Source organism: Pinus tabuliformis, chromosome 2_2, assembly GCF_031772625.1.
Source record: "Pinus tabuliformis cultivar Carrire ecotype Pingquan chromosome 2_2, CPIR1, whole genome shotgun sequence".
In the NCBI taxonomy this organism is placed as follows: Eukaryota; Viridiplantae; Streptophyta; class Pinopsida; order Pinales; family Pinaceae; genus Pinus; species Pinus tabuliformis.
The window spans coordinates 115,072,124-115,095,390 of NC_142300.1; positions in this window are offsets into that span (position 1 = coordinate 115,072,124).

Consider the following 23,267-nt stretch of genomic DNA (forward strand, 5'->3'; position numbering starts at 1 on the left):
ATATATGAGAACCCTGGAACAGTGCCAATGATATATCATTTTTTTCTTAAGCATTGTTTTCTAAGAATGCTAATCCCTGCACTTTAATACCTTGGTTTTGACCCTCAGAAAGTATGGGATCAGACTATGTGTAAATTGTAAAAGTGTGGTTATAATGATGGGAATAGAGCCATGTAGATGTAAATAAATAACCCTGTAGTGTAAATATGGTTGTATGGATCCCTAGTACAGAGTTCAAGAACAAGGCCAGACTGGTGAATGGATAGGTGTATATCTATGCTAATTATATTTTCTATCGACCATGTGGTAGACTTTTCATGTTACGCTCAAAGCAAGTAAATATATATGTTGAAATATCATGTAACAGTCCAAGTTTGTTGCGGAGAGCATGAGAGAGGTTAACAGTCGACAACAGGGGAAGAGGAAAAGCGGCCCCATGAAAAATAAATCCTCTATTGCCAATTGTCAGCATAGGAGTTTATGCCCTTTTCTGTCATGTCTCTAATGAAACTCATCCACCACTCCTTGGAATAGAGAAAACCAATATAAATGCCTATGTCTAGAAGAGAAATAAATCCTCTATTGCCAAGTGTCGGTATAGGAGCTTATGCCCTTTTGTTAAATTTTAGGTATGCTCTATACTTAGAGCAACTTTATTTCAATTTTCCATATTAGTTCAATATCAATTCCAGCGTAGTAATCACTTTTAGTATGATAGTAAAATGCAAATAGAACATAAACATAAATCGTAGAAAACAAGCCAAGACAAGAGGATACAAGATGTGGCGCGAACGAGAGACAAACCCCAATGTGGTGAAACCCTTGATCAATTCTTCTTATATTCTTCAATAGTTCAATAGAGAGTGATAATGCATATACATCAGAAGTCAACACCTTGACTTAACAAGATTAGGGATCAAAGATATTCACCATGAAGATGACATAATAGTTTTCATGACAAGCATCGCAGATTTGAACTCGGGTGAACGTTGATTCCATCACCATGCTGCACCCATCACTGTGCTGCACTCATCATCACTATGTTGCACTCATAACTGTGCTGCACTCATCATAACTACGTTGCACTTCACTGTGCTGCACTCATCATAACTATGTTGCACTCATCATCACTATGTTGCACTTCACTGGGCTGCACTCATTTTCACTATGTTGCACTTCACTACGCTGCACTCATCATCACTATGCTGCACCATTCATGCTGCATACTGCAATATTGTCACGGAATAGCCTTAGCTGCTTGCTATGGCTTGCAGCCTACCAAAGAGCTAGCTGTAACTTGTAAATATGATATAGCAAAGGCACCTTACTGTACCGCATCCGAGATATCAAACCTCCGAGATGGACATCCTAAACTATCCTCTATAATACAGATCTCTGCTCCATCCATGACTGCATTAGTCACCGAGATCTTACACCGAAGACTGTAGCTATGCCGAGATTGAACTACTTCTTGTTACAGGTCTTAAGGCCTGCTTCATCCATTTGATTGTGAGACAAGACAACACCTATAGGTATGCTGTCTATACATATGCTGAGATAGGATACTGCTCCTTGTAATGCGAGGTTAACTTATGATGTCGAGGTTGACAACAAGAAGTCAGATCCATTCAAGAATGTATCCAGACCTGTTCCACACGTCTGAGTTTGTGACTGCTCTCACTGTATCTCCTTATTTGTGTTAAGGCCCCTCCTATGACTGCGATAAGCCTTCTCATCAATGTGATGATCATCCTCTATTAGGACAACGTTTATAGAGCTCCTTCCTTGACAGCGAAGAGCCCTCATTATTATTTGCGGCTAGGGTATATCCTCTCATTAGGACTACCTCTAACTGTGTGAAAAGAAGACTACAGCGAGGGCACCTTTTGGAGCATCCATTGGCAGCGTATATAGTCTTCTCCTTGCTGCATAGAAAGGTCTCCTTTAGGATAGTGTAGGAACCTTTCTTAGACTCCTCCATGACAATGTTAAGGTTACTTCACTGACTGCATTTGGACTTTTACATTAGGGAAACATAGAACCTAGGACACTCCCTCTAGGGCGGCATATACTCTTGGTGACTTCTCCTTCCACCAAAACCCAAACGACTGGTGAGGAAGAGATCACAAGAGATGAGTGTCCAAATAACTAGAAGGCCACCTCTATTTATACTGAAATGTTGAGGACAAGTGGGGGCAATTTGGTTGTTGGCCGACCTTGATGAATTGTCCCATAACACAAATAAATTCATATCTTCATGAATACATGTCGCAATTGGATGATCTTTACACCAATCCTACACCTCTTGATGAGAGGAATTCAAGAAAAATATCAATTGCCATAAATAAGTAGACCCACATGGAGTTTGGCCGTAGTTGCCAATTTTTAACAATCCCTCTCAACTAGGGAGAACTCCATCTGCCAGTCCATACTATCTCGGCCATTAGTGCTCTGCACTGCTCTGCTGAATTATGAAGAAGAAGAAGTGATTGAGAATGTATCATACCATCCTCTATTAACCCGAAGTCGGTCCCATATAAAAGAGAGTGTCTTACCGACCCGTAGTCAGTTCCAATAAAGAGTATCATACTATCACTGATTCGAAATCAGTTCCAAATAAAGTGAGTGTTTCAAAACACTCTTACTGACCCGAATTTAGTTCCAATTGATTCTAGATCAATATCATCTTAGCATAGGGAGTATGGTAGTAACACGATGCGTCCATCGGTACTACTATGGTCCCTCTCCTCATTTCCCTACTCATTGGCCACATGAGAGGTACTTCCCATGAGTCCCAGAGTACATGGGTAGGATGTCTCAGCAGGAGAAGGATGAACAACTCATCCTGCGTACATGTCGCCAGGGGTATCCCAGGGCAAGGCTGAACCACTCACCCTGTATACAACAAATCACTAGGGGAAGGCTGAACCACTCACCCTATGATTGCTCATCTCTTGAAGAAGTACCCCCAAGCCCCCTGGAGGCCAGACCTCAATGTCCATATCATACAGGACCTTCAGGAGAGACTCTCCACGACTCCTAGTCGTTCTCGGAAATTCAAGAATTTGACCTTTCCCAGGAGCTTCCTCTGAATATCGGCGGCTTGCACATCAGTCCCAGAGTGACGGAGCCTTCTTGCTCCCCATTGTACCATATCCCAGATAAAGTGGTACCCGATGTCTATATGCTTGGAGTGATTATAGAACACAGGATTCCTCAACAATCGAATCCCCCTCCGGTTGTCACGATAGTATCCAACACATGTCCAATCAACTCACAGAAGAGCTTCCACAACCAGACAACTCCACAGGAGGCCATACTCATAGCTATGTATCCGACCTCATTGGTGCTAAAAAAAATCGACTTCTGCGTCCTGCTCATCCAAGATGTCGAAGGATAACTCAAGGAGAACCAACACCCATAGGTGTTCTTGCGATCCTCCACATTGTCTGCGTAATCAACATTGGAATAACCATGCAACTTCACATTTTTGACAGTGTATCTCAATCCATGAGAGATTTTACCCTGAAGATATCTCAAATGATTCTAGGCACTAATCCATTGAGGCTCAACCATATATGAGCTCAACGTGCTAACTGCAAAACATATATCTGGACGGGAGTTCACCAAGAACATCAATTTTAGTATGAGTTTATGAAACTCAGAGGCATTTCCCAAATCAGGTCCAACGTCATTACCACATAACTTCTTAAAGTTAAGTTCCATCGAGGTAGTCACGTGTTTGTAGTTCATCATTCCAAATTTGGAATCCAACTCCCGCTTACTTTTGCAAATGAGAGGGTCTATACCTGTCAGAGGGAGGTTGTCCTCATAAGGTACCAGTATGAGAGGTCTATCATCCAAAACCTTCAAGCAATGGTTTGAATCGGCTTCACTCCTAGTGAATCTCAACTTCATCAAACAATTGTCTATCCTTTCATACCAAGCTTGGGGTGCTTGCTTCAAACCATAGAGGGATTTCTTCCACCCGCATACACGAGATTCCCGATCATGAATCTCAAACCCTTTAGGTTGTTCCAAATCTGTGGACTTGCTATATGAGGGTAATGGTCCACTTGTAAGTTTTCCTTCGGTACATCTTAGACATGTACCTCCATGCTCTTTTTGAATTCAGGGATCCCTGTCACCATCTGACGTACATCAGGTAGGGCCCCATAATGAATGGGCAGAGTTCCGGTGCCATAGAAGAGATGTGTCACATAACATGGTCCCCAATGGACTTCTTACAACTTGATACAAATTGTTAACCCTGGACTCAAAAACATCTTTTAAAAATATGTACCTTTCCATTGATGAATGCCACCTTGAAACCTTTGTCTTCCATTGCCGAAATGGACCCCAGGTGCTTCTTGAGATTAGGTACACTAGCTTTATCCAATTGAAGAGTAACATTCCCTACACCCTTTACGGGATAGGTGGCATTGTCTCCAAGAATAATCTCCAAGTTTGTTTCCTTCTATCTTAGATTAGAGAGAGCTTCCCTGTGTCCGGTGAAGTGCCTTGAGGCACCACTATCAATATACCACTTATATGAAATTTTTTTACATTCTAAATCATAATTTATTTATTACAATGTTATAAGTATTATAGGAATTTAAACCAAAGAGGATAATAAAGCTTTCATATTTCATAAAAACTAATATAACACTAGAATCTACATATTAGATTATAGCAAATTTACTAATCAAACCCCTAAATGTTGCAAATTCAATATAAGACAATAATTGATTAATAATAATATTATAAGTGATGAAAATTAATTTAGCTTTCTTAATTGAAAAGTAAATCATGACTTAAACAAAAAAATTTAAATAAATTACATATATTTAACACTAGACTTTACATTTATAATGAATTAACTAATTAAATTCCCTAAGGTTGCAAAATTCAATACTTGACACCAATATTTATTTACAAGATTAATTAAATTTCATAACGAGTCATTTATTAACCTAAGATCAAGAACACTTAAAAAATAAATAAATAAAATACATTTAACACTAGACTTTACATTTTTAATGAATTAACTAATTAAATTCCCTATGGTTGAAAATTCAATCCTTGACATCAATTTTAATTCACAAGATAAATTAAATTTCATAACCAGTCATTTATTAACCTAAAATCTAGAACACTTAGAGAAAAAATTACATTCTAAGCACATTTTATTAATAATAATCTTACAAGAAATTCTGGTGGTTAATTTAAAAATTTAAAAGCTTTCTGAATTAAAAATTAAACCATTACTAATTAACAAGAGAATTTACAAATAGATTATAATTAATTAAACCCTAATGGTAACCTAAAATTTAGGACACTTAGAAAAAAAATTGCATTCTAAGCACATTTTATTAATAATAATCTTATAAGAAATTCAGGTGGTTAATTTAAAAATTTAAAAGCTTTCTTAATTAAAAATTAAACCATTACTAATTAACTAGAGAATTTACAAATAGATTATAATTAATTAAACCCTAATGGTTTAATTTTTAATTGGTAAGTATACTACCAAATTATTTAGAATTTGGCCGACTAAATCTCTTACACAATCCATATATATACTCTCATGACTAGCTCTTGGATACTTCATCAATATCTTCTTAAATCTATTGACGCATTCCTGATGATGGACTCACTTGATAGTCCGAAACGTTGGATTCATAAAACTATATAACAGGTTATTCCTCCTCTACTAAAAATTTTCCTCACCCATATAAATTCATTATTTAAAAATATACCACTTTTCCAAAGTGTCCGGAGGAGAGGTGGTGAAGAGGGATTACTCCTCTTGCTTATCCGAAACAACATTTGATTCTTCATACCTGGAGATCCTTGAAGAGTTGGCCATTTTCTTTCATTCCTTTTTCCCTTTGCCATTGTATCTGTCATTCCTTCGATCATTGAAGATGCCACTGGAATGATTGTTACCATCATCAGGTGATGCGTCCCTTCTATTTGGACACTCCTTCGCATAATGGCCAAACTTATTGTAAGCAAAGCGTCTGCCTCTTCTTCCACCCTTAGTGTACTTGTTCTTTGTAGCTAGTGCATTTTATGGAGGCTCAGGGATTTTATCCTTCATGTAATCCAATACTTTTTGCTCTTCCAATGTTAGATTCAGAGACATCTTCCATCCATGACCAGAGCTTGTCTTTAGTCAGGAAGAGGGATGAGCAACCCATTGAGCATTTGACCTTGTCCAACTGTCTTCGGTGATTGCTCTTTCACTCTTGCTTGGGCTTTGTCTTCACCTTAGCTTTGATATCATGTTAAATTTTAGGCATGTTCTATGCTTAGAGCAAATTTACTTCAATTTTCCATATTAGCTCAATATCAATTCCGGATTAGCAATCACATTTAAAATGATAGTAAAATGGAGATAGAACATAAGCATAAATCGCAGAAAACAAGCCAAGACATGAGGACACAAAATGTGGCGCCGGCAAGGGACAAACCCCAATGCGGGGAAACCCTTGATCAATTCTTATATTCTTCAATAGTTCAACAGAGAGAGAGATAGTACATATACATCAGAAGTCAACACTCTGACTTAACAGGATTAGGCATCATAGATCTTCACCATGAAGATGACATAATAGTTCTGATGACAAGGACTGCAGTTCTGAACTCAGGGGAAGGTTGTTTCCATCACCATGCTACATCCATCATCACTATGTTGCACCCATCATCACTATGCTGCACTCATCATCATTATGCTGCACTCATCACTGTGCTGCACTCATCATCACTATGCTGCACTCATCACTGTGCTACACTCATCATTACTATGCTGCACTTCACTATGTTGCACTCATCATCACTATGCTGTACTTCACTTTGTTGCACTTATCATCACTATGTTGCACTCATCACTGTGCTGCACTCATCATCACTATTTTGCACTCATCTTCACTATGCTACACTCATCATCACTATGTTGAACCATTCATGCTACATATTGCAACACTGTCATGGAACAACCTTAGCTGCTTGCTATGGCTTGCAGCCTAGCAAAGCAGATAGCTGTAGCTTGTAAATATGATATAGCAAAGGCACCTTACTGTACCTCATTTGAGATATCAAACCTCCGAGATGGACATCCTAAACTGTCCTCTATAATATGGATCTCTGCTCCATCCATCACTGCATTAGTCATCGAGATCTTACACCCAAGACTGTAGCTATGCCGAGACTATACTACTTCTTGTTATAGGTCTTAAGGCCTTCTGCTCCATCCATTTGATTGTGAGACAAGACAACACCTACAGGTATGCTGCCTATACATATGTCGAGATAGGATACTGCTCCTTGTCATGCGAGGTTAACTTATGATGCCGAGGTTGACAACAAGAAGTCAGATCCATTCAAGAATGTATCCAGACCTGTTCCACACATCCGAGTTTGTGACTGCTCCTAGGGCATCTCCTTACTTGTGTTAAAGCCTCTCTTATGACTACGATAAGCCTTCTTATCAATGTGATGATCATCCTATATTAGGATAGCATTTATAGAGCTCCTTCCTTGACAACAAGGAGCCCTCATTATTATCTACGACTAGGGTATATCCTCTCATTAGGACTGCGTCTAACTGTATGAGAAGAAGACTACAACTAGGGATCCTTTTGGAGCATCCATTGGTAGCGTATATAGTCTTCTCCTTGATGCATAGAAATGTCCCCTTTAGGATAGTGTAGGAACCTTTCTTAGACTCCTCCATGACTGTGTTAAGGGTTGTCCTCCATGACAACGTTAAGTTTACGTCATTGACTGCGTTTGGACTTTTACATTAGGGCAGTGTAGAGCCTAGGACACTCCCTCTAGGGTAGCGTATACTCTTGTTGACTTCTCCTTCCAGCAAAACCCAAACGAGTGGGGAGGAAGAAATCACAAGAGATGAGTGTCCAATTGACAAGAAGGCCACCTCTATTTATACTGAAACGTTGAGGATAGGTGGGGGCAATTTGGTTGCTGGCCGACCTTGACGAATTGTCCCATAACACAAATAAATTCATATCTCCATGAATACATGTCGAAATCAGATGATCTTTAGATCAATCCTACACCTCTCGATGAGAGGAATCCAAGAAAAATATCAGCTGCCATAAATAAGTAGACCCACATGGAGTTTGGCCCTAGTTTCCAATTTTAACACCTTTTCTACCAAGCCTTTAATGAAACTCATCCACCACTCCTTGGAATAGAGAAAACCAATATAAATGCCTATGTGTAGAGGTTGGTGAGCAAGGAAATTTGACATGGTTATGTACAATTAGCTTGAGGAAATGTGAGATCCCTCCATCCTTATGGGAAACTTGTTCCTCTTCTTCGGTCTAATTGTGACTTTTGTCATTCTCATGGCCATCTATTCATGGAGGTGCAACCACTACCTAGGTTATGCATGATGCACTCTTGTTTTACTGCCGATACAAATCTGATCATGCCCAAAAATTGCCGCCGTGAAGAGGGGATTTGAAGCTCTGGGATGAGCAACAGATGGTTGTAAAAGAGCATAGAGGCTACACAGTTTAAGAATATTTCCCTTCCATGAAATTGCTGCTTATTGATTGTTTGAGAACCAAAGTTTTATGGTCACAGGGAATGCCCAGAAGGGAATCAGTGAAATGGTTTCTCATTGCCTTAATTGAAGAGAAATGAAAGGGAAGAAGATCCTCTAGGAACTATTGAGCAGAGAAATGAAGAGTCTTCCTTGTGTAGGACAGTGGAGGAGAATGTTATTATTGGTTGGTCGCTGGATGAGTTGTTTGGAGTGTTCTGTGGTGAGTAGAGCCATTAAGATTAAGAATGATTGGTTGGTTGAGTGCATTGTCTCTATAGTTTGCTTCCTTCGACTTGGTGGCTTCATAGCCCAGTGTGGGCGTGGCATATATCCTATATACCTATGGATTGGTCAAAATGACTCACACATAGTCAATTTTTTTGACTTTCCCTTAGTGGGAAGACAAATTTCTTTATCTCTATTATTTTAGAATTTGCTTCTTTATTTTGTGTCATGGTTATGAATTTGTGCATTGTGTGCATGTGAATGTGCCTAACTCTAGTTACAATCATGGTTTCCTCTAATCTCAATGTTCGTAAATTAAGTTTCCATGCATTCTTGCACATGCATTTGCATATTATTTTGGATTTTTTCCCAAAGGAAAAATCCTAATCATCTTATCTATAGAGGGAGTACCTATATATGGCTTCTTGTCCTGTATGATTGTAAAATAGTGACTTTTCATTGGTCCCATGATCCAGGTGGATATTGGTGGCCACCTGCCAAGTCCACCTGGACCCCCACCATTGTCTTTCTCAGCATTTTCAGTTTCCTTAATTGTAGCACAACTTACTATTTTTAGCAGTTTTTCGGGTCCTGAACTTCCGGAGCCGTTTTGAGTCCCTAAACAACGTTTTTTGGGGAATCCGAGGGCAACATGGGTCATGGACCAATGTTGCCCGTTCCAACAATGATAGTGCTCGGATAGATCTTTCTAATAAGCTATTGTACGCGTCAAACGGAGATCATATGCCAAAGTTACGACCCCGGGAAGTTGATGTACCAACATACCCCCAAACGGGGCCCACAATTTGGCGTTTCATCTCCTAGGGTTAGGTTTTGGAATGTTAAGGGTTTTCCATTGTTTCTCAACAATAAATAGGCCTTCGAGCCTCATTGTCACACAGTTCAGAGGCATGTAGCCATCACATCTCTTCTCAGAGATAAGCTACCATCGCCCTAGCTGGTTTATTTCCATTTCTTGTTGTAAGCATATTTCAGTATTTTCCATTAATGAAATGAAGTATTATTTCCGCTGCATCTTTGTGTATATGGTTATCTCTGTAATTTGTTGCGTTCCTGTTTAAATCCAGATCAGTGGTATCAGAGCGGTCTGCTTTTTCTCTGTTTTTCTTTGCATGTCCCCAACAAGGTCGGGATATAAGGAGTTAGGGCTTGAACTGGTTGAACCTTTGCAAGACCAGCCTCGCAAATCCCGACGGCCTCCCATGGCGGACGAGAAGAAAAACGAGGGGGCAGGAGATCCCATCAAAATCTTGCTCGAAGAAGCCCTCGAGCGACAACGAAACGCGATGATGGACAACTTTGCCCAGATCCTTCAGCGGCTACCCAGAAGCAACGCATCGGCTTCCAGCAGCTACTCTGGAAACGCCACACCCTTTAAGGTAAAAGTTAATTTTGAAATCCCCATATTCGAGGGTCAGATAGACGCAGATGCCGTAGATAAATGGTTAAATCTGCTAGAAGGTTATTTTTCTGTTCATGAATTTTCGAGTCGGGAAAAAAATGTTTTTTCTCTCCTCAAAGCAGCCCCCCACGTCAAGGACTGGTGGGAAACCTACTGCGAGCAGAAGGATGAAAATACTGGCTCACTATTTTCAGCCGCACCCACCTGGGATTCGTTCCGGGATGCCATCAAGGAGCAGTAATACCCTGTCGGGAGCTATGAGGATGAATACATAAAGTGGACCACGCTGCGGCAGGGAAGGGACCAAGACGTGCCGGAGTTCACCAATCTTTTCCATACCCTTCGCACAAAGTTGGGTATCAAGGATTCAGAGCAACATTTGATACTCAAATACCGTGGCTGCCTGCACAAGTACATCCAGGAAGAAATACAATTCCTAAACATCCCCTCGCTCGGCGCAGCATACCGGTATGCCGTCAAGGTCGAGCAGAAGTTTAAACAAAAGAAGCGAGACTTTGGATCTGCGAATCCAAAGCAGGGGAAAGGTGCCCCTAAACCACAGAACAAAGGACAAAGCCAAGGCGGGACAGCCCAAGACAACCAGCCGAAGCTGCAAGCAAAGAACAGCGCCGCGAAGCCGAGAAAGGACACTGGAAAATGGTGCGAGTTCCATAAGAGCTCCACTCACAACACAAGTGAGTGTCGGGCCAAGCAGTCACTGGTGGCTGAGCTAAAGGTTTCAGAATCAGATGCATGTTCCGACTCTGAGTCAGAACCCGATAAGGGGTATGAAAAAGGGAAGCAGATCATTGATGCGGACCCCAGCGCCACTGTTGCTACCGCAAAGATCCAGAAAAATGAACCCGAAGATCCAGAGGAGGAGGAGCGTTTCTTCCACTCCCAGATGTGGGTAAAGGGCTCCCCGATCCAGTTCATTGTTGATAGCGGGAGTCAAAAGAACCTCATTTCGGCAGAGGTCGTGAAGCGGTTGGGCTTACCGACCACAGCACATCCACAACCATACACCATTGGGTGGCTTCACCAATGACGAGATCTTCGCGTGAGCCAGTAGTGTCGCCTTCCATACAACATCAAGCCCTTCACAGATGAGGTATTGTGTGACATTGCTCCCCTTGAAGTTTGTGATGTATTACTAGGACAACCATACTTGTGGAAGCGACATGCTGTGTATGAATCAAGGCCCCGTGCTGGTATTATTACATTGGGAAATAAGTTGTTCAGGATACCAGAGGTAGCACCACCTGCCGCCCTCTCTTTGATTACTGCAAAACAATGCAGTAAGATCATTTCCAAAACCAGGAAATTTGTTTTCCTGATGATACGCCCTCAAGGAAAGAAGAAGACAGTGGCCGCGGCCTCCAAACGGGGCCCCTCTGCACGACAACTACAGATGGACAAGATTGTGGAGGAGTACGAGGACATCTTCACCTCCCCGGCAGGGGTTCCTCTGCACTGTCAAGTCAAGCACTCCATCGATCTGACCCCAGGTGCGCCGCTACCCAATGGACCAATTTATCGGCGCTCCGTTCTGGAGAACGATGAAATCAAGAGGCAGATTCAGGAGCTCCTGCAGAAAGGTCACATCCGTCCGAGTTCATCGCCCTGTGGGAGCCTGATCGTGTTGGTACAGAAGAAGGATGGGACGTGGAGACTCTGTATTGACTATCGGGCGCTGAACAAGATCACTGTCCGTAATAGGTACCCGATCCCGCGGATTGATGACCTCCTAGACCAACTAAAGGGGGCGAAATATTTCAGCAAGATCGACCTGAAGTCGGGATATCACCAGGTACCAATCGAACCCTCCGATGTGTGGAAGACTGCCTTCAAATCCAAGGAGGGCCTCTTCGAATGGTTGGTCATGCCTTTCGGATTGACGAATGCTCTTGCAACCTTTATGAGGCTAATGGATGACATCTTGCGGCCATTCACCAACTCCTTTGTAGTAGTATACTTGGATGACATTCTGATCTTCAGCCAGAGTTGGGAAGAGCACCTCCACCACATCCGACAGGTTCTCCAAACACTGCGGCAACACAAGCTATGTGCCAATTTGGAGAAATGCACTTTTGGCATGACCCAGGTTCAGTATCTTGGATACATCATTGATGAACAGGGGGTGCATGTCGATCCAGCCAAGATCCAAGTCATTCAGGATTGGCCCTCTCCAACCACTCTAACAGAGCTCCGCAGCTTTCTAGGTCTTGCCAACTTCTACCGCTGGTTTGTGTTGGGGTTTTCTCATATTTCTTGGCCCTTGAGTCAAGTCACCAAGGGCGGGGCGAAAGCAAAATTCTTTTGGTCTGAATCTCAACAGAAGGCATTCAGGGAGTTGAAGGATCGCCTCTGCACGTCACCAGTGCTCGCGTTACCAGATTTACAACAACCATTTGAGGTCGAGACAGATGCCTCTGACTATGCTATTGGGGTAGTCCTTACTCAACATGGACATCCAGTGGCATATCACAGTGAAACACTTTCAGACACAGTCCGGAAGTACCCCACTTATGATAAAGAGATGTATTCCATTGTACAGGCCTGCCGACAATGGAAGCATTACATTTTGGGGAAGGAAACGGTCATCCACACCGACCACCGACCTCTGCAGTTCATACAGACCCAAGGGAAATTGCAGAATGATCACCATCAGAAGTGGTCTACATACCTGCAACAGTTTCACTTGAATATCAAGTATAAAAAGGGCAGCATCAATAATGTTGCAGATTGCCTCAGTCGACCACCGATCATGGCGCTAACCACCGTGCTCAACTCTTGTGGGCACGAGAGTTCTGATTGGCCACTTCTCTACAAAAGCGACCCAGAATTCGGCCACACATACCAGACACTCTTGGAGGGTCGGTAGGTTGCAGATTTTCACCTCCAGGATGCCCTATTATGCCACCTCGGTCACCTTTGTGTTCCTTCAAGCGAGCGTGCCAAGATGATTTGGGAAGCACACTACAGTCGGGCTGCTGGGCATTTCGGGGTCGAGAAAACAGTGGCAGTACTGCAAAATTATTTCTATTGGCCGAATCTTCGACAGGATGTTGGGAAGTACATCCGCTCATGTACTGCCTGTGCCATTGCCAAACCGGCCATCAAGAAGCACGACCTCTATACCCCGTTGCCTACCCCTAGTCGACCTTGGGAATCCATCTCCATGGATTACATGTCAGGCCTTCCTTCCACTAAGCATGGAAATGACTATGTTTTTGTGGTCGTCGACAGGTTCTCGAAGATGGCCATTATGGTGGCCTGCAAGAAGAATATCACAGCAGAAGCCACTGCTAAACTCTTCTTTGAACGAGTGTGGGTGCACTTTGGGATCCCACAGTCTATCATCTCAGATCGGGACAGTCGGTTTCTCAGCACATTTTGGTCCAGTCTCTGGTCAATGCTGGACACCAAACTCACGAAGTCCACAGCCTTCCATCCTCAAACTGATGGCCAGACAGAGGTTGTCAATAGGATGATTGTGCACATTCTGCGCATGTATAACTCAAAGCATCCACGCACATGGGACGAGAGCCTCCCCTATGTTCAGCACAACTACAACCGAGCTCTTCACAGCTCCACTGGCCATAGCCCTTTTCAGGTGGGTTTGGGATTCCAGCCACTATGCCCCATTGATGTGGCCATGCCACTTGTAGCTACTCACATGAATTCAGCTCATGTCTAGTCCGAAACAGATAAGGCCACCAGCTTCATTGAGCGCATCCAACATATTCGCCAGCAGGTCCATGACATTCTTGAGAAATCAAATGCCAAGTACAAGCAGCGACATGATCAACATCGGGTGCCACACAAGTTTCAGGTGGGCGACAAAGTCTGGTTGCATTTGCAAAAGGAACGCCTTACTGGAGCCTATCGGAAATTGAGACCACTCCGATATGGTCCTTACACCATTACTAAGGCTATGGGAGACAATGCATTTGAGCTCAGCATTCCCCCATTCCTTGGCCTGCACCCAGTGTTCAATGTGGACCGCCTTCGGCCATACTTTCCACCATTGCTAGACACATCCGACATTGCAGAACAGCTCAAACCCACAGAATTAAATCCAGATTGCATGGAACAAGCTGCAACTGATCGGATCATGGACACACAGATCAAGAACACTCGCCAACAGAATATCCAACTGTATCGAGTTGTCAAAGCAGGCCAACTCCTTCAGCAGGGCAAGTGGCTCACCAGGGAACAAGTTCAGCAGAAGTTTCCTCATCTCATGGAGGAGCTCAACGCAATGGGGACCATTGCTTCCTAAGGGGGGAGGAATGATCCAGGTGGATATTGGTGGCCACCTGCCAAGTCCACCTGGACCCCCACCATTGTCTTTCTCAGCATTTTCAGTTTTCTTAATTGTAGCACAACTTACTATTTTTAGCAGTTTTTCGGGTCCTGAACTTCCGGAGCCATTTTGAGGCCCTAAACGACGTTTTTTGGGGAATCTGGGGGCAACATGGGTCCATGGAATGGACCGATGTTGCCCGTTCCAACAATGATAGTGCTCGGATAGATCTTTCTAATGAGCTATTGTACGCGTCAAACGGAGATCATATGCCAAAGTTACGACCCCGGGAAGTTGATGTACCAACTTACCCCCAAACGGGGCCCACAGTTTGGCGTTTCATCTCCTAGGGTTAGGTTTTGGAATGTTAAGGGTTTTCCATTGTTTCTCAACAATAAATAGGCCTTCGAGCCTCATTGTCACACAGTTCAGAGGCATGTAGCCATCACATCTCTTCTCAGAGATAAGCTACCATCGCCCTAGCTGGTTTATTTCCATTTCTTGTTGTAAGCATATTTCAGTATTTTCCATTAATGAAATGAAGTATTATTTCCGCTGCATCTTTGTGTATATGGTTATCTCTGTAATTTGTTGCGTTCCTGTTTAAATCCGGATCATCCCATATTTTCCAGTGTTTAGTTCATAGTAGATGTCCATTACATGAAGTATTTCATCCATATTTTTGTTGAAAAGGATGGTTATTTAGTGAAAACTTAAAAGAACACCCCCTATGCTGAAATAATCAACAAGACTAAGGAAATGCATGTATTTGGGAGGGGCTACTTAAATAAATAGCTTCACCTATATTCATAGAGTCAAAATAGGACTCTGGTACATGGAAAGGAGAGACTCTCCAATGTGCTCTTGATCCGTAACATCAATCTGTAACCTGGTGGAACTGTCACAACATGAACTGCTAGCTGTGATGCTTCATTGTTAAGCTCCTTGTATATGAGTAGGAGATATAGAATGGAATTTGGAAATAATATCGGAGTAAGAGATATAGAATGGAATTTGGAAATAATATCGCATGAATTTCTTACTCTTGCTTGATGGAAAATATCAACAAATGTGGATTCACCCTAAATCCAACCAAGAACCACTTGTGAGTGCCCATAGATTGCCAGATCTCTAATGTGATCTACAAGCAATATCAAGAAGTGTGCACACTGCAATGATTTATGCTCTGTTGTTGGTGGCTCTTCCAAATCCAAGTTTGAAAGATGGTGTCTCACTAGGGAGTATTAAGAGCCATCCTCTAGTGTTGTTAAGTCCGATGTTCCCTTGAGAGGCGCCATCAAAATATCCTCTAGAAATTTTAGAACTGTATTCCGAAGGTATGATAGTGCGAGGAAGTTTTGTCTTTGGTGGGATGCACGATAAGTTAATGCTTGCCTTCAACATGTAGAAAATCTTATAGATGTTTGGAGGTTTATTTTGGAATACACAATTGTTTTGAGCTAGCGAAATGGAACATATCACCTCTGGAACCAAATTTTTTTCCTCTATTGTAGCTGTAATCCATTCATTTGGACATATAGAGGACCTTCATCCAAGTCAGTTTCAGTTAGACTTTTAAGGAAATAGGTATTGTTACCTTGCACTGCTTGGACAGCAAATGGTCCTCTCCATAAGGAATCAAATTTTCCATGCTTTCCTTTGTCTTCTCTCCTTGCATCCCACTTGAGGACTTTATCACCAACATTAAAATCTTCTGCCTTGGTTCTTCTGTCAAAGGCCTTCTTCAGTTTTTCTTGTAATACCTGAACTCTGCTGAAAACTTGATCTCTGGTTTGCTGCAGACATATGATTTGATTTATCCTTCTTTGCATGTCATTTGGTTCGGCTTGGCTTTCTTGGAGAAGCTTCATAACAGGCACTCCTAAGGATGGGGGGAACTTGGCCTCTAATCCATAAACCAACTCATATGGGCTGGTCCCAATTGATCTTTTGGTTGTTAGTCTATCTGCCCATAGGGCATTCACAAGCTTCTTGTGCCAATTCTTTTTGTTTTCTTCCAACACCTTCTTTATGATGTTCACCAGGCTTTTGTTTGATGATTCAGCAAGGCCATTTCCTTGGGGATAGTATGCAGTAGAATGGCCCAAGGTAATATGAAATTTATGGCAGAAATTCACCATCTTTTTAGATCTGAAAGCAGCAGCATTGTCTGTAATTATTTTGTCAGGGCAACCAAATCTAGCCAATATGTTGTTCTCCAAGAACTGAATAATTATTGAATCATTGGCTTGTCTGCATGGGGCAGCTTCAATCCACTTAGTGAAGTAGTCTGTGGCTGTTAAGATCCATCTGTGTTGGCCTGAAGATGAGGGATGAATTTCCCCAATGAAGTCCAATCCCCATTGTTGAAAAGGTCTCTCTGTTGCAATAGGCCTTAAAGGAAGTGGCAGCAACTGTCTCTTTCCTTCAAACACTTGACATTTATGACATGAGGTGTTGAATTTCTTGACATCAGAGAACATGGTGGGCCAGTAGTATCCAGCCCTTAGTATCTTATCCACAGTGGAATTCCAGTACAAGTGTCCACCACAGTCACCTGCATGAAATTCTTTTGTGATATTGTCAGCTTCATTTTCCATTAAACAATGCAGCAATATACCTTCATGGTTTTTCCAAAGCAGATTGCCATCCATCACACAAAATCTTGATGTTTTCATTTTCAAGAACCTACACTTAGTTTTGGACAGTCCTGGGGGAGCACACAGGTTTTGCAAGACATAACAGATATCAGAGTACCAAGGAGATTGTACAAAGGCTACATTGATCTTTGGAGTCGCCAGCTCCGGTTCACTGTCCCGCTGATTGATGTCTAAGGCTTGAAAATTTGTATCTGTCATTAATTTGGCCAAGCCTTGCCCTTTTATTAGTTTTGTAGGTTTTATCTCAATGTCAAATTCCAAGATGCTGGCAATCCATTTTCCTCTTCTGCCTTCTAAGTTTTCTTGAGTGAGAATGTCTTTGACAATTGGACTTGGCACATATGCTATAACATGGGAATAAAGGATGTAAATCCTAAAGTCTTTAATTGCTTTGACTAAAGCATAAGCTTGCTTTTCCATGATTTGATACTTTAAAGGTGCATCTCTAAGAGCTCTGCTAAAGAAAGCAATTGGCTTTTCATTTCCTTGGTCATCTTTTTGTAATAGAACAGCAGCAATAGTGTGTTGGGAGGCAAAAGAGAAAATGATAAATTCTCTGTCAAACTGAGGATTAGTCAAGACTGGAGTTTGGGTAAGGGCCAATTTTATACCTTCAAAGGCTTGATTGGCTTCAACAGTCCATTTGACTTTTGAATCCTTTTTTAGCATGTTATTCAATAATCTGATTAGTTCTGCTAGGTTTGGGATAAACCTTCTTAAGAAATTGATTTTTCCTAAGAATCCTTGCAACTCTTTGACATTTCTTGGGTGAGGCATTTGTAGGATAGCTTGTATCCTATCTGGGTCAATTCTAATGCCATCTTTAGAAATGATATGGCCCAATAGTTTACCTTCTTCTAAACCAAACAGGGATTTCTTAGGATTCAAGGAGATTCCATATTTTCTGCATTTTAGGAAGATCTGTCTCAGATGTCTTATATGTTCTTGGTCTAACTTTGAGAAAGGTGTAAGGTCATCTAGGTAAATGACTAAAAAGTCATGAATCTCCTTTGCAAAAGCAATATCCATTGCTCTTTGAAATGTTGCCCCTGCATTTTTCAATCCAAAAGGCATCTTTACATATTTGAAAGTTCCCCATGGGGTTGTAAATGCTGTTTTGTCCTGATCATCCGGGTGAACTAGGATTTGATTGAAGCCTGAAAATCCATCAAGTAGAGAAATTCTGGAAGCCCCCACTACTCTCTACAAAATGTGATCCATCTTGGGTAAGGGGTAATTGTCTTTGAGGGATACTTGGTTCAGATTCCTCAAATCCACACACAGCCTAATTTCACCAGTCTTCTTTCTTGTAGGGACTAAGTTGGAGATCCATTCAGAGAATCTGATTGGTGCTATGATGCCTGCCTTAAACATTTTCTGTACTTCTTGTTCCATTGCTGGGAGAAGCATAGGATTTATTCTCCTCAGTTTTTGTTTAAAGGGCTTTTGATCAGGTTTGAGAGGGATAGTGTGCTGGATTACAGAGGTATCATAGGACTTTAGGTCCTCATAGCTCCATGCAAAAACATCCTGGAACTCTTTAAAGAGGTCAATGTATTTGGGCTTTTGATCAGGCGGCAAAGATGCAGATAATTTAATTATCTTGGGTTTGTCAATTGTACCTATGTTACATTCTTCAATGGCTGCATTCAAGGGCTGCATTTTAGGTTTTCTGGGAATATCATTCGAGTCAAAGATGTCTTCTAAGGGAGTTAGGCCTGTTGGTAGGAAATTGTCTTTCAGCTCTATGATTTCAGTTTCAGCATTGGCCACCTCTTCATAGTTGATTTGTTGAATTTGCTGAATGTTTTCCTTGTTGAAAATGGTTGGACTCAGCATTAGTTTTGCAGTTCTGGGTGATATTGGCTGAGTAGTCTGTTGAAACTGTATTTGTGATGGACTTGCTCCATCAAATATTTGTGATTGACTTGCTGTCTCAAGTATTTGTGATTGACTTGCTCTGTCATTGTCAATATTTAGTCCTGAAAATTCTTGCTGCAAAGTCAAAAAATTGTTTATTTGTATATCATCCTCAAATACTTGCCAATCTTTAACATTGTTTGGGATGGAGGGTCTGTGTTTTATCTCAGCTGTGAAACAATGATGGGGCTCAAAAGGCAGCTTGCAGGTACTTGCAAAGGTGGCTAAACTATGAGCATGTAGATTGTGGGTCCTAGAAATCTTGGTGATTTGGAATTCAAAGAAGGAGTTTAGTACCTCAGCAACAGCAAACCTATAAGTCCTTAGTCTTTTGTCATTGGTGACAAAGTTTCCTTTCACTTGTTGAATAACTAAATCTGAATCACCCATGATTGAAACCCTGGCAGCTTTTAAGAACTTTACTAACTTGAGGCCTAGTAAAAGAGCTTCATATTCTGCCATGTTATTAGTACATCTGAAATTCAATCTATAGGCTCTGCCTTCTGCATAGCTATTTTCTTTATTGTGTACCCAAACTCCAGCCCCTGCTCCTAATTTGTTAACTGCACCATCAAATTCAAGGAACCATAGAATGTCCTGTTGGGAAGGAGATTTGATGATATGTTCATGAGCTGGTAATGTGAGTAGCAATTGTGGTTTTTTCTCTAGCTTGTCTTCTAGGACAGTCTCATCATTTGATTGGATGTTCTGGACAACTAGGGCAGCAGCAACATCTAGTGTTTGATTGGCTGTTGTTTCATGGGTGGTGAAACTTTCCCTTGAGTCTTTCTCTTGTATGAATATCTTGGTTTCATCCTCACCTTTTGAGGGAGTTGTGGTGTCATTGAAGAGAATGTATGAGTCTATGTCTGAATGGATAGCATATATGGGAAAGTTTTGAGGCTTTTCCTCACTGCTGACCATGTATTTCATCAGTGTTTCTCTGTACAGTCTTTTTGGTTGCCCAAAAACAGAGATGGTGGCATATGACATGTCTAATTGCAGGGAACCTTGGAGTTTAGCTCCCCATGATCTTGATAACAGCATCCCATACTTGGGTGGGATATCAGCAACTACCACATCCATTAGGATTGTCTTGTTTGGGTATTGAACCAAAGACACACATAAATATTTTATGAGACCTAGGCACTTGACTTGGCTGGAATCAAAGGAAAACAGGTCCTTGTATGGTCTTGTTATGTCCAAATTCAGTCTTTCCATGACTGCTTTTGGCATGAGGTTGTGAGAGGCACCTGAGTCAAACATTGCATTGTGTAGTATTTTATCATGAATATGCAAACTGACATAGAAAGGCAGTACCCCTGTGACTACTGTTTTTCCATCCACTTCTGGGCCAAACAGGAGTTCTGGGGTGTCATCCATCACATTGACATCATCTTTGTTACTAGTGAGTTGAAGGGACCTTTTGATCTGTAGTTTATAGATGTCATGCTTGGCTAGTTCCACGAGAGGAATAGCTATCTTTATTTTGCCAATTTCAGTTTCTAGATCAAAGGATTTTTCAGATTGGGTTCTGGGGTTATAGGTGACAGTCCTCTCCTTATTCATTACATCTTCTTCTTGATTTTTGTCTTGATTTTAGGACTTATCCTTTTTACTCATCTCTTGAGGAGAAATAGTTGAATAAGGATGAGAAGGGGGAGTGACCGTAGGCTGCTGTTTTATGGACAGTGGTTCGGTGATCTCTTCAACAATCACTTCTTGTGTATGTGAATTTATTTTGTCATTAGGTTCTGTGCCTGTGACTCCTTCGGGCTGCTGATTATCCTTTTTCTTTTCAGGCTGGTTAACATTCACAGTTCTGCTCCTCAGCTTGTATTATTTATGGACTTCATAAACAGCAGTGTCATAGCCTTGTTTGAAGTCAAAGGATTCACCTGATTTAGTTTGGAATAGTTTGATTTCATCATCCTCATGATCCTCTTGTGTTAAGAAAACTTGACTTTCACCATCTAGACCCATTAAATTAATCTCAGGATCTTCATTGGGCTCAGCTGATGTGGAAGTTTCTGCATAATTTTCTTGGAAATGGGGTCTTATGTCCTGGTCAGCACTGGGCTTGCCAATGTTTGGGTTTGGATTTCTCCTAAAATTTGGATTCCTAGGAGGATTGTTTTGTGGTGCTTCCCATGATGCTTTTCTCTCAACTGATTCTACCCTATCACCCAACCTTTTCATACCATTAAGTATTGCATCAAGTTTTTGGTCAAAGGCTGTAGGTTCTTCTTTGTATATATTTCTCTTTTCCAACCTTTCCCTGTTTCTTTTGGCAATCAGGTTTGCTTCCACTGTGACAGCAGCCTTTTGAGCGTCTTCAAGGGTTTCAGGTTCTCTTTCCTTCAACTGATATGCCATGTCAGGATCAAATCCATCAGGGAATTTGTACAAGGCCAAATCAGGAGGAGGTCTTAGGTTTTGTGGTATTGCATTGTACACATTGTTGAATCTAGCACAATACTCCAGAATGGTCTCTTGAGGACCTCTCTTGATTGTTTCATATTCACCGAGTATGTGCAGAGGATCCTTCTTCTTTTCCCATCTAGTAGTAAAGGCTTGATACAGTTCATCAGGAGTTGTAATGGAGTTTGCATTCAGGGATCTAAACCAAGTTCTTACATCCCCGGTTAGGCTTTGAACAAACATCCTCATTCTGACACTGTCATCATCTATTTCATAGGTCTCAAAATGGTCTTGCATCTTCTTCGCATGCTGGACAGCTGTTAGAGAGCCATTGGAGTCAAAATATGAGATTTTTCTTTGGTAATCTTGAGGTAAAGCTGCAGCATTAGCTGGTATCTGCAAGGGTGCATATCTGTTAGCCATATTTACAGGATTTAGAGGATTAACAGGGGCAGCTGGGATAATAGGAACAGCGGGTACGATAGGGGTGACAAGTGAGGATGAACCTAGAGTGTTGGTCAAGGGGATATGAGCAGTGGATGAGGATGTGAGAGGAGGAGTTTGAGATGTGGACGGTGAGCTAGGGGAACTAGGGGTGGACCGGAAAAGGACCTTGCATGGAGTAGGGATGAGGCTGGGATGATCTGACTCTGAGGTCAAATCAGCAGGTTGCTCCTGCCTTTGCTGCCTCCTAATATTTCTAGGGATGGTATTTGGATTATCAACAATGATGGGTGGATTAGGGTCAGGATTTGCCCTAGTGTGCCGTGGATTTTTCTTAGGAGCCAGCTTCCAACCTGTTTTTTGGGATTTTGTAGGAAGTTTTTATATCTGCAAGGACTGAATGGAGATTTTAGAATGGCTATATATTCTCAGAGCTAAGATGAAGATTCCCTAAACAAGCTCCTCCTCAAAGCTGTTAATGTGATACAGAAACAGATTAAAGGCCTCTTGGCTGATTTCAGGCTTGATAGTAGCTATGAAAATATATGGTAATTGAAAAAACTCAAGCATCCCCAGTGGAGTCGCCAATTATGTTAACACCCAGGTTGTTCCCTATGACTCCCTAGGGAATACGGCCGGGGTAACCACTAACCAATCTTTGGATCACAGTTTCTAGCCAAACTGTAATCAGAGAGGGCTCTCTCTTTATGATTTGTCTCTGTTATGATGTTGTTTTAGGCTAGGTATTATGCTCAGGTTTTGGTTTATGTTTTGGTTGAAGGACTTCTTTCAGGTCTTACAGTGTAGTGTTTGAGGAGTGAAATACCATTGGGCAATGGAGTCTGGAATTGTGAAATGATTTGATATGCAGGATTGGTGGTGTTCAAACTGCAGGGCCTATTTTGTATTTTAGACAAACAAACTTAGCTTAAATGGTGATGTATGTCAACCAATAGAAAGCAATTAAGAATTTTCTATTAAGCTGGTGAGGTGAAAGTGTAACACGCTGCACAGGAGCAAACTTGAATTCCTGTGACAAAGGCTACTGTGAAAGATGTATTCTGAAAGTGCAGCAATTAAGAATTACACTTATCAAGATTGCATCTGAAGAAAACATTCATTAACAACGCGGATTGAACTCAGGGTATTCATTGAATAAATCCTGAAAGTTATTCTTTTTCCTTGTTGCTAGATATTTAAAGTGAGATGACATATGGATTTTAACAAACAAAATACATAACAGAGAGAGTTACAGAGACTTATTGTATGGCGAAATACACAGGAATC